The 13,517-nt window shown below is 35.3% G+C and overlaps 1 long non-coding RNA gene across 6 annotated transcripts; it reads left to right on the forward strand.

The window, feature by feature from the left end:
* The first annotated feature begins 6,770 nt into the window (after positions 1–6,770).
* On the forward strand, positions 6,771–11,566 carry LOC110684803. 6 transcript variants are annotated; one of them, XR_002503829.1, is made up of 7 exons: positions 6,771–6,999; positions 7,114–7,264; positions 7,383–7,501; positions 8,045–8,700; positions 8,897–9,041; positions 9,532–9,800; positions 10,656–11,566. It is a non-coding gene; the product is annotated as an uncharacterized LOC110684803 (long non-coding RNA). The 6 variants fall into 6 exon arrangements; XR_002503830.1 differs by having other exon boundaries at positions 9,710–9,800; XR_002503831.1 differs by having other exon boundaries at positions 8,045–8,153; positions 8,622–8,700; positions 8,897–9,800.
* The last annotated feature ends 1,951 nt before the right edge of the window (positions 11,567–13,517 follow it).

The raw sequence follows: 13,517 nt of genomic DNA on the forward strand, positions 1-13,517 counted from the left end.
AGTTTTGAACCGGTGCCAAATTTTTGGGGATTTGGCATCCCTTAAATCCCCAATGGTTCAAAACCGGTGCCTTAGGGGGGGTTTGAACCGGTGCCAAATTACCTTTTTCGTCTAGTGATCCCTTCCATTCCCAACAACCGAACCAATGCCCTTTTTTAGAATATCAATATTTTCCACAATTCCTCGCCAAGCATTGGAAGCATCTGCCTTATGTACGAACATGTCAACATCACATCGACCTCTACAATATTTGCTTCGAAGTACACGTGACCAAAGTGCATTAGGTTATGTGATAACACGCCAACCTAATTTACATAGAAAAGCCGAATTTAAACTGTCTCATGGATCTTATACCAAGGCCACCATTCTCCTTAGATTCTGTCACAGTGTTCCAGTTAACTAGATGGATGCGTTTCTTCTCATATGTGCTTCCCCAAAGGAAGCCTCGAGCTTTACTATCAATATTATCACATATTTCTCTAGGGATTCTCGTTGTTTGCATTGCATAATACGGAATCGAAGAGAGAGAGGATTGAACTAGAGTGGCTCTGCCAGCAATAAATAATGTTTTCGATTTCCATCCAGCTAATTTCGAGTTCACCTTATCTACCAAAAATTGGTAATTTTCATTGGTGACTCTCCCATTCATAGTCGGCACACCAAAATAATTGCCCAAGTCCTCCGTTGCTTCCATACCCAAAGCCTCACAGTTTTCTCCCCTGTCTTCAATAGCAGTATTATTCGAAAAATAAATTCGACTTTTGCTAAGGCTGACTTTACTTCCCGAGTCTTGGCAAAACTGGTCTAGGCAACTCTTCATTAATTCTGCTTGGTCTTTGGATGCTTCACAGAATAAGATAAGGTCATCGACAAATGCAAGATTAGATATTGAAGGACCATTGAGGCTTGCCCTCACCGGTCTCCAAGTACCGACCGACATTTTCTATCAATCAAATGGGCAAGTCTCTCCATACAAATCACATAAATGTAACGAGAGAGCGGATCTCCTTGGCGGATGCCACTAGTAGGAGAAAATTCCTCGGTTGATTAACCATTCCAAAGAATTCTCAACTTTGTGGAACAAATACACATCATCACAATCTCAATAATTCTTTGCAGCAATCTCAACTCCAATAAAGAATCTCGAATGAACGACCACCTTAATCTGTCATATGCCTTCTCAAAGTCGATTTTCACTACCATATATCCCACTTTTCCTAGTTTTCTCTTCATAGTGTGAATCATCTCCTGAACAATAATAATATTGTTAATGATTTGCCTCCGCGGAACGAAAATGCATTGGGTTGGGGAAATCAAATTAGGCAAGAGAGGTTTAATCCGATTCACCAACACTTTCGTCACAATTTTATATGTGATGTTACATAATCCAATTGGACAAATTAAAAATCTTTTGCTGTTTGCGGAATATCGCACTTTGGGATGAGAACTAAAAAAAAGCATCTGTTAATCCTTCGAGGAAGCTTTGACCTTCAAGAATTTCTGGCACATTTTGGATTATACTCGGACTGACCAAGTTCCAGAAACGTTGATAGAAGAGTGGCTGAAATCGGTCGGGTCCCGGGGCTTTATACGGATCCATACTCATAAGTGCCTTTTGAATTTCACAACTTGCGAAGGGTCTGTTCAAGGTTTCCCAGTCATCATCTCCAATTTGAGGGAAATAATTGCACATCATATCAGATTGTCCTATCCCGTGGCTGTCTTCAGAGTAAAGGTCCTTCCAGTATTTCACAACCAAGGTTTTGACTTTGTCAGGTTCGGCTATCCAGTCACCAGCAGCATCTTGCAAAGTCTCGATGCGATTCTTTCTTTTTCGCATAATTGTGGATAGGTGAAAATAGTGCATATCCCTATCCCCATCAACAGTAGCTTCAGTTCTTGATTTCTGAAACTAGAGTAACTCTTCTTGCTCAAGAATTTCTACCATCTTCTTTTTCAAATCAACCTCCAATTTTAAAAGATGAAGTGGAGCACCATTTGCCATCGCACACTGAATGCCTTCTTGTCTCGCCCAAAGTTCAGCTTTTTTCCTGAATAAATTATGAAAGTGTTCCTTGTTCCACACATTCAACCTATCCACAAAAACTTTCAAGAAAGGAATTAGAGGCTCATTATTCTTCCAGTTAGATTTGACATACTCATTGATGGCTTCATGCTTAATCAATGCTGCATGGAATATGAAAGGCTTCATAGCCATGTGGAGGGGTGCAAAGCCATTTGTGTTGATTAAAATCGGGCAATGAACCGAAGTGATCTTTATTAAATTGCAGACTGCACCTTCCTCGAACCTCATTCTCCATTCTTCATTGGCAAGTCCTGTGTCTAAACGAGCTGCTTTATACGTGGAGGGAGTTAACCTTCTACTCCATGTAAAGTTCGGCCCAGAGCAATTAAGATCGATCAAGCCATTCACATTCACGTAATTCGAAAATTCACGACACCTACGTTACATCTCACTGCCACTATTACCTACTCTCTCCGAAAGACTTAAGGTGTCATTAAAGTCCCCAACCAAGAGCCAAGGACCATTGAAAATTTCTCTTTATGTTCTCAAGTGTCTCCCATAAATCCTTCCTAATTGTAGTTTCCGGGCTAGCATAAATTGCGGAAAACATCTAAGGTTCTTCACCTCTTCTATGCACTTCGATATTGATGTGTTGAGAATGGTTATCTAATATAGTCACATTCACAATCTCTTCTCTCTAAAAAAAGCCACATACCACCACTAAAACCTTGAGCATCAACTCTCGTTTGACCCGAGAAGCCAATTCGATCACAAATCTTTTGGGCTTGATCACCACTTATGTGCGTCTCCACCAAAGCCAAAATAGTTGGGGTCAATGATTCTAATTAGCTTACGAATTGCTGCTAATTTGTTCCCTACTCCTTGAACGTTCCATACCATAACCTTGATCGACATATTAAACATATTAGAATAACAATCATAGGCATTTAAAGGAATGCTAGGCAGAATGCTCAAGAATGCGTCCCTCAACGCTTTCATTGGGCCGTCGGTCCTCATTGAGATTGTCACTTCGAACAACATATCCGGGGGTTTATGTTCCGATGGAAAAAATGTACTCACTTGGAGTAGTGCTATGTTCGCTAGGAGATGGACTATGACCTGAGTTGGTCCGTCCATCGGATAATCCATGAATGCTGTGTACGATGGGGGGATTTGGAGGTCACCAAAGTAATCGGCACTCGTAGATTATTCATTGTCGCTTTGTCTACACCGCAAAGCAGAAGGGGTGTGCGAGGCTACAGAGAAGTCAGGTTGAATATTCTGGGAGTTGCTTGGAGAAAGAGTTTTAAATTTGGCAGAGATATTTGACAAATATTCTCCTTCTATCACATTCAACTTAGGATCAATATTCTCCTTATTTTTAGGAAAATCCGATTTCCCATATAAAATAGGGGAATATTTTGGTAACTTTTGATATGGCTAGACTTGCTTTGATTTTGTATCATTATCGTATCTCCTTTTAAGGATTCTGCCAAATCCACATGTGATTGTACTTCCAAATCAACTTCCATCTCATTCTGAGATTTTCCTAAAGAATTATCTTTTTCCCCAACTAAAATATCTTCTCCTAAGCTCCATTCAAAATATTGCCACTCCAAGAAGTCGAGTTTGTGACTTCAGCCCCACTAATTGCTGCCGTGGGATTATTTCCCATAAATTCCTCAGTGATTTTCATATCTTTGTCTTCGTCTAAAACACCAAACCTTGAACCCATAGGTCTTTTGCCATGGTTAGTAGTTTGTTGACCATCCCTTAAGTTACTAGCCTTCTTTTGAGTAGTCTCTTGCACCTTGGGTTGACCTTGACCAGTGCTCGAATTTAATCCCTTAGTCTGTTTTTTTTAGCCTTCCCCTTTAGTCTTAGGGATGTATTTTCTTGAATTTCTTTGAACAAGCATCCAAGACCCAAATTGGTCAATTTCTTCAGGTCTCACCCTTGGCATTACAGGCTGCTGTGGACTGACTATCTTCTACAACCTTTTGTCACCATTTTCATCCATCACAATCTCAAGAGAGCAATCACTCTCTATATGTCCAGGCTTCCCACACTTGAAACAAATTTGTTTCAGGCCTTCATATTGTATGCGCCAAAACCTTCCATTAAGTCTAAATTTCGATAAGAGAGGTTTTGAGAGGTCCACCTCTATGCTAAATATGACATATTGTCCTCTACTCATTGCCGCCGAATTCCTATCAATACTAATGACTCTACCAATTTTCGAACCAATTCGATGAAGAAATTGCTTATCGAAGTATTCAACTGACAATTGGGGTATCCTCACCTATTTCATAAGGAATTTTATAGGGGCTTCATCAGCTACAAAATTAGGCCCCCATTTCCAGATAATCAAGTAGCTATCACCAATAATTCATGGTCCTTGCGTAAGCACATAGTTATAGGCTTCCATACTTGTGAACCTTACAATATAGTAAGCATAACCGACATCCATCAATGAGATATCTCCCTTCAAACTCCATTTCAATCGAAGCCTCTTAGTAAGAACTTCATAATCCCATCTTTTTATCAAAATTTTTGATAATTAGGGCATTTTTCCAAGGCTGACGCAACCTCTTTTTTTCCTCCTTCGTAAGAAGGAAATTAGGGCACGCTTCATCATCCGATTCATACTCCAAAGGAATATCATCATCCGAATCGAAGTCTTCCAGATCTATAGTAGAAGAATGGTTACCCGAAGGCTTCCATTTCCACCACTAGCCATATGACTATGGGACAATTTTGAACCTTGGTTAGGTTTTCCTTTAGGAATAACATCTTCAGTCTCATTCATTTCTACATCTTCAACATGATGTTGTGATGTGTTGTTGTTTTCTCCCGGATAATTCTCTAGAGAGCGCTTGAATTTCCAATTTGACCGACGTAAAACATCGGCTTCCTCAGTGGAAAGTTCTTTCGCTCTCCGTTCACTCTCTATTCGCTAATTTCTTTAGTTTACAAAGTGTGAATATAGTTTAACACTTATTAGAACACGGCCACATTTAGTAAGTGTAACACTTATTGAAACACGGAGGGAGTAGATTTTTTAAAAACAATCCCTCCGTTTCTAAAAGAGGATTACGTTTGTCATTTCTAACGTTTTTTTGTTAATGGCAATGTTTAAATATATCTTAAATTAGAATATTATTTTTGTACACATTTTCCTCCATATATTTTTATATACTCGTAATAATTATAACTATTTTTATAGGAAATTCAATTGTATATTGGTACCCACATTTGAGTGCTAACTATTTGTCACAAAAAAATGCAAGTTTCTTGCTAATAGGCCAACAAAATTGCATATAATAATTTGTTGTTCTTCAATCATCAAGGTAAATGTGGTTTTTTAATTTATTTTATTTTATATTGATTAAACATGGCTCATAACTTCAAATCCAAGCATAAAAAAAAAAAAAAAAAAAAACAAAATTCAAATTAACCTTGATGATTAAAGAACAACAAAAATCTAAAAGAGAGTTGGATGTTGCCATGTTGGTGATCACAAAGTCTTATATGTAACTGGCCACACAGTGTGGCCATCTATCATGAGTGTTATTTCGTTAGTGTTATAAGGGTTACTTGTTTAGTTTTATAGGGGTTACTTCGTCAGTTTTATAGGGGTTGCTTAGGATTTAATTTGTCAGTATTACAGGGGTTACCAAGTCAGTGTTATAGGGGTTACTTTGTTCTTTTACAAGCGGCCACATGGTGTGGCCAGCTGCACACAAGACGCACTGATTGGTGATTGAAGAACAATATAATTGGAGAAGTTAGAGGAGTTAGAGCAGTTTGTTAAACGTGGTATTCTACCCATGTATGATCGATTAATTCAAAGTTAGGAAAATATTATCTTTAATCTTTATCTTTAACTATTATAAAAATGGGAAAGAAATTACTGTTCTTAGTAACAGTAACTTCTGGCGTTATTACATCACCACCCCCGAAATTAATGGATTTTCGAAATTGCCCTTTTTAGGGGTTTGATAGAATTTTGTGTGCCAGGTGTAAAGGAGACTATAGATGTTCTACAATTGTTTCTTTGACCACTCTCAATGGTGAGCAAAAAAAAATGTCTACCCACTTTCTCTTTCAACAAATCTGTTTTGCCCATGGGCAAATTTTTTTCACAATTTCTCTCCCAATGGTGAGCAAAAAAAATGCTTGCCCACTACTCTCTCTTTCTTACTTTTTCAATACCCCACAATTACTTTCTCTCTCCTACACAACACTTCTTTATTTATTAATTTCATTTATATTTTAACAATATTAATCCAAATAAATAAAAACTAGTCTAAATTTGTGTAACTTATTTTTTTTTTATTTGTGTCGTTTTTATCGTTAAAATAAAGAATATGGAGGATTTATGGTATTTCTGAAATTATATCAAAATATACCAAAATGCATGTCTATTTATAGAGAATTAAATTTTATGACCGTTGGTAATTTTAATTTTTTTTTAATAAATATTTATTTCAGAATTTGCATTACAAAAAATATAACCATTGCAAATTGTGAGGCCCACCAAAGCACTATTCATCTTAAAAAAAATGCTCAAGTTTTGGGCATTTTCAGAAATGCTCATGAGTATTTTTTGGCTTTTTCTCATTTGCTCACCATTGTAATTGTAATGCATGAGCAAATTTTATGCCCATCCAAAATACCCATGAGCAAATTTGTACCTCCCCATTGATAGTGGTCTAAGGTGGGTTGATGCATGGCTGCTGTTTCTCATTCCTCATTCCTTAACTCTCCTCTTCATCGACTTCCTTCACTCTCTCTCTCTTTTTTAGAAAAACCTAGAGAGAGAAAAGATGTCTTCATTCGACACCTTCAACAACCACCGATCATCCCTTCGACGAGGGTTATGGGGCTTCGATTCTTCTCAGCGTTTCGATTCCTCCAGTTTCGGCCCGCCGTCTCTGAGCTTCAATCGAATATCAATTTGACAATCTAGGGTATAGCTTTAATTTTCATATGAAGTTCAATAATCCTTTTCTTATGCTATGTTTTAAGCTTCTTAATTAGCTTTCTCAAATTCGATTGAAAAATCAAACTATTTCTTGATGAAGGAGTGATGATGAAACTCTCTAAGGATTTTCGCCCTTTTGATTTTGACCTAAGAAAGGGAAAAAGAGGAGAGAAGATGCGATGAACGGCGGCGAAGGTAATGGTGGTGGCGAAGTTTCTGGAATCAATTTGATGAAACTCATAACTTGTAAGGTATTTTATCTCCTTCAATTTCTCTGAATTTTTCAATTTTTGATGTTCAATTTCTGCAAAGTATATCGGCTGATTCATTGATTGTCGTGGCTTTCATCCTTTTTTTTGGATTGATCAGTATAGAAGTGGAAATTTTTGTGAGCGGGAGGTTGTTGATTCTATTGCCGAAGAATTGTGCCGAGAATTATTATGTGAATCAATTTTTATATCAGTTTTTTCCAACCTAGATTCAATCAGGTACGGCCCATTTCCCTAGATCTTTTTTTTTTTTTGGTGCATAATTCTACTAATTTATGATTAGTGAATATAATTTATGATCTGGGTATCTGTTGATTTTATTGTATTTTGATTATTAAGTTGTTAATTTCTGGTTTTGATGTTATTAATGTCATAATTGGGTAGTTTTGAGTGGATCAGTGTGGCTTACTTAATTATTGGAATTTAGTTTTATAAACTATGGTTTTGAATGTTACAGAAATTATTGTTAATTGGGCTCTCTGATATAACTTGTAACTATATGATAAGATTTATGGTTGATGCTGCAAAAGTGTGCATGCGATTTTAGTTCTGAATTGTTGTAATATTGTTTTTAGGGTGATTATTAGTGTATGTTATAGTGTAAAATTTAGTTGTTATGGGTTTTCTCCAATTTTGTGAAAGTAGTAGTATAATGCGATAAAGATAATGTTTGTAGGTCCACTAGCTAGGGTGTTGGAATGATGCTAATTTAAGTTTATTTGCTATAATTGAAACAAGATTATTGATTAAAAATAATTAAAGGGTTGGTGACAGGAAGGTATACGAGGATTGATACTAAAGACCATCCTCCATGGAGCTGCTGTGTGGCATTTATAAACTAGAGGCGTCGTTTGTGCTGGTGGCATTCCTGGTACTTGGTGGTGATGGATTACATCCTTTGTTTGCTGTCTTAGATGTTTCTTTCTCTCTTATTCTGCAATAATACTATTGTATTCACTCACCAACAAGATCATGTTAATTATGTATAGAATTACCTATCAGGCAATCTCATTTCCTTGTTCTTTGTGGTGTATATGATGTGCTTTGATACAGGCTACACAACGTGGATTGCAAAGGAATTCTGATTCCAAGTCAGGAACTTTTACGGTCCTAAGTTCAGACCATTAAGTCTCAAGCCTGTTAATCATGCTAAAGTAGAATAATTATTTGCAAAAAAAAACTTTCTTGCATATTGTGGGACTGCTCGTGCCCATATTCTCCAACTAAGCCCCCTCCCCCCCATCCACAATGCCTTAATGAGCCTTATTTAAGATTTTATGTAGTTAAACAGTGAACTAGATAACATTGACTTTTGTTGTGTTCTCTTGCCTTCTGTTAGCTTACATGGGCCAAGCGGCATATTTGATGAGCTTTCCAGCTTCAACTGAGAGAATATTCTATGTATGAAAGTGTGCTAGGTGAATCTTTAAGAAAACTTACCTACTTCTTTATCATCTTATATAGTATGATCTGTTTGCCAACACTTCTATAAATATTTTGAATCGAGTCATTAGAATATTTTATCTTCCCTTACTGTACTTATATTCAGGGTTACATCTTTTTAGCCAAAAGTATCCACAAGTTGTTAAATTGTTCTTTTGTGATTGATTGCAGGATGAGAATGCCATAGAACCCCCACATTTACTCCAACGGGGTGGGCTCTGGCAGAGCTCATTGTAGCTGCATTAATCCCCTAAAATTTGTGCATGAAATATTTTGAACTATAGGACCTATCTTATCAAGCTGTGCCCTCCTCCAAGTATAATTCTCTCTCTTTTCTCTTTCTTGTTCTAATTGGTTCAATGTTCATCTCTTCGATTAGATTTTACCTTTTATATGGATGTTTTTGTTTATATCTGGGCTTTTCCTACATTTTTTCGATTGAATTTGATTTCAAATGGCTCTTACTTAGCAACTTACTACTAAGGTATCTCTTCATTCCCATAATTTCCTTTATTCAGTTCATCTTTAAATTGGAATTTTTCAATTCAATTTGATTAAAAGTTTGGGGGTTTCTGATTTAGTTCAGTTTGTTTGAAATTTAGGGGTTTTCTCGATTCAATTCTATTCATTTTTTAAATGGAATTTTTATCGAATTATTTCAATTAATTCATAAATTTGAGGGTGTTTTTGATTCAATTTGGTAAAATATAGGGATTTTATTTCTATGCATTTTAAAGTTAGGGATTTATTTATTTGTTTTTTTATTAAGATCGTTTAATGTCTAAAGGATTATTTTCTTAATGAAGGGTGCTAGAAATCAGCTCTAACTACCGAGGAGGCAAGCACCCCTGCGTTTCCGTCTTGGAACTGTTCCTCTTCAATAAATTTTCATTTTTTAAAAAATGGACTCCAATAATTGTTTAGTAAAAGATTATATTAATTTTAAAATTGAGCTAATTGTTTGAATTTATCTTCAATGATTAGTGAAATTCGCAAGTATCAGAAGAGCACCGAGCTTTTAACCAGCAAACTCCCCTTCCATCATCTTGTTCTTGAAATCGCCCAAGCGTTCAAGGTTGGTTTATTAAACAACTTTATCCAAATTTTAGTTTAATTAATCGTTAGTATTATTTAGAATGTGTGGATTATTGTTACTAATTAGGGTTTTGTGTTGTTTTGGGGGATCTAAAGTGACCTAAGCTTAGCAAACAACTGTGTTTGGCTATCATCATGTTAGAAACATCTTTGGAGGGGTCTAGATATGGCCTGTAAAAGAAAATGGGAAATGTGATTATGAATTTGTGTTACAAATGGTATCCCTTGGAAACTTGAGTAATTAATAATACAAATGGTAAAAGTAATCCCGGTCTAAGTTGACCACCATGCATATACTTTGATTATAATGTGTATTTGGTAAAGGTTGATCGGGTAGTTAATGATTCATTAATACTATCATTTGAAGAACTTTACCCACTAAATTTGGCAATATGGATGAACAGTGATGGATTTGTCTTGACTGAATTTTCCCTACTACGTATAAAATTAATTGTGAGGCCATAATTGTTTTTTTTTTTTTGGTTGGCTGAGGCCACAATTATTTTACTCTTTAACAATAATTATTTATTATCTATTTAGGATTTTCAGTTGTTTACTAGATTTTTGCCTAAATATTTTTGGAATACCTTGATTTTATAGTATGCTTTAAGATTAACATTTTAGGGATGTTCTAATTACAAAAACTACTAACCTTATTAATCAAATTTCAAATGCTCTTTCATCTATCAAATAACATGATCAAATTAATAAGATTGATGTGATTAGTTATTTGATATAATCAGTTTAGCTAATTTTATGACTAGATGTGATCAACCTAACATATATAGTATGGTTATATCATGTTTCTTGAATGATATTTTTTTATTTGTATTAGGATTATAACAACCAAGAAGTTTTTCACCGGAGTTCTATTCAACGTGTCCCTTCACAATTCTTATCAAGGGCACTTTTAATTGGCATTAGTACCTTTTGTAGGCTTATTGTATAATAATCTAATATTTGTTTATCATTGCAAAACTATTTAAAATTAAGGCTGATTTTTGTCTCAATATTTGACTCCAACTTAAATTCATAGACTTTTCTTGTAAGCACACTATAAACAAGTAATAGAGTATATTTCTTTGAAAACACAATTTAGCTTTAAAGCTCTAAGAGCTCAAGTCTTCCTCTCCATAATATTTTGTTTTAAATATTTAATGTTGTCGTCTTTAAGTTAAATGTTCTAAAGAAAACAACATACAATTCAATAATGACCCTAACACCTTGATTATATGTATAAATTTTGATAAATTAGTATGTTCAAAAGAAAACAATATACAATTCAATAGTATGTTTCCATCTTGATAGAGGGAGAAAAAGGGGGAAGGAATCAAAGAAAAGAAGGGTCGAGAGATAGAACGTGGGTCGAAAAAGAGACAGAGTGGGCTGAAAGAGAGAGCGAAAGGGAGGACTAGAGAGAGGAGGTCTAGGAGAGAGTGAAAGAAAGAAGGGTCATGAGAGAGGAGTTAGGAGAAAAGAGAAAAACGACCAAGAGAGGGAGAGATGGGTCAAAAGAGGAAGCAATAGAGCAAAAATAGATAAACGGGTCTAGAGAGAGAGGGGGGATGGAAGAGAAAAAAAAAGATGGGGGCCGAAAGAAAGAGAGAGATAAAGAAAAGCTAAGAAAAATAAAGAGGCCGAGGAGAGAATGAGAGCAAGTGCAATATATAGTCTCCAAAGCCTTTTAAAAGATAGAACAAGGACAAGAGGGATTACAAAAGAAAGAGAGAGTGAAGAGAAAGAGTTTTGGCTAAAAGAAGGAATGAGTGAGACAGAACAAGGAGACAAGGCCAAGGGAAGAGAGAGAGAGAGAAGATGGGCTGAAAAAGAGACAGAGCGAGCCAGGAGAGAGAGAGGGAGAGCGAAAGGGAGGACAAGAGAGAGGAGGTCTAGAGAGAGAGAGAGAGAGAGAGGTTAAAAGAGGAAGTAATAAATCGATAAGAGATAAAGGGGCCTTGGGGGCTAGGAGAGAAAAAGAGAGGAAGAGGCCAAAAGAAAGAGAGGGATGAAGAAAACTGGGAAAGATAAAGAGGTCGGGGGGGAGAGAGCAAGTGCAACCTATAATTATCAAAGCCTTTTTAAAGATGGAACAAGGACAAGAAGGATTAGGAAAGAAAAAAAGAGAGTGAGAGAAAGAGTTTCAGCCAATAATAGAAGGAATGAGTAAGAGGGAAGCAAATGCGGCGTATAATTTTCAAAGCCATTAGAAAATAAAACATTAAAATGAGGGAACAAAGAGAAAAGGTCAAGGGAAGAGAGAGAGAGAGAGAGAGTGTTTATAGTGTCACTTCATTCTAAATCAACTTAACTCATCTCGCTCTTCCTTGATTCTTTTCTTTTCTTCCTTAGTAGCAGCTTCTTGTAATCCCTTACTAATACTTCGAGCATCATTCATTAGCTTTTGTTAGCCAGCAGGATCGATCAAGTTACTAATTCAACCAATCAAGATGAATGTTATACTTAATCATTGCCCTTTCTTTGCGACTAACCTTGATGTTAGAAGAACACCCTTCATACTATCTTCCATGGCTAAATTAAAATCAAGAATGAGAGAAATAGTTGTAATATACAACTTACATAGGTTTTAGTGCTTAACAATGAATGCTAAAACAGAGTTACGTAAAGAAATGTTTTTCAATGAAATAAGAGTTAAATAGCATGCAAACTTATGTATTTTGTGAAGAGTCTTTTCATTCAACTAAATTCTTCATCTTCTACTTTAAAGCAGCATATTTTATAACACTCAACACATTGATCTATTACTACTACTTATTATCACAATCATTTTAAAACAAAACTATTCGAAAATTATTTAGATAATAAGAAACCGTATAGCGTTTTAAAATAATATCTAAAACAATGGTACTTATTTCAAATCTTTAGATTCTAACCAATTCTAGATAACCTCACTTTTAATAATTGCTTTTTTCATAGATATTTCCCCATGGAAAATTTATTACTACTCCTTGTTATTACTTACAAATTCATGTATCCTTGCTATTATAAAACCTGAACGCAACCACGAATATTACAAAACCCAAACACTACCACGAAATTTACATATCTTACCATCGGGGGGGCACGCGTGTAGTGCGTGCTCTAACGACTAGTTATGCTAAAAAATTGGCTAGATTGTAGTTTTTTAAATAAAAAAATAAAAATTTGAGAAGAGGTAATTTGGAATAGTGAAATTTATCCCCAAAAATCTGTCTTCTCTTTATATATTACTATAGATACATAGATACGAAATACTCTCTCTGTATTTTTTCTAAATGCGTCAATTTTGACATTTTTCATGTACTAGGTTAGGTTCCTGTGCCGCACACGGTAATTTTCAATATTAATATCAATTTAATACTATTTTAATTAGTGCAAAAAAATGTCTAAAAATAATGTGACAAAACTACCAAATATTTATTAAAATGAAAGCTACTCATCTTTCAATAAAAATAAAATAAAAAATGAAACCTACTCATGAAAATCCGATTAGCTAAGGGTGTATTTAATAGTAGCTTTTGAAAACCTTTTAGTGGTTTGAAAATGTAGTGGTGGGCGTGTTAGGCATTAGCTTTTAATTAGCTTTTATGGGCGCTTAAAATTTATGCATTTGATCTTATGATTATTTTTATGTATTTCAATGTGGCAATGTTTGTATTGTTATTTTTCTTGCTGATTAAATAGAAATTTTAAAGCTATG

The sequence above is a fragment of the Chenopodium quinoa genome, unplaced genomic scaffold (assembly GCF_001683475.1).
Source record: "Chenopodium quinoa cultivar QQ74 unplaced genomic scaffold, ASM168347v1, whole genome shotgun sequence".
Lineage (NCBI taxonomy): Eukaryota > Viridiplantae > Streptophyta > Magnoliopsida > Caryophyllales > Amaranthaceae > Chenopodium > Chenopodium quinoa.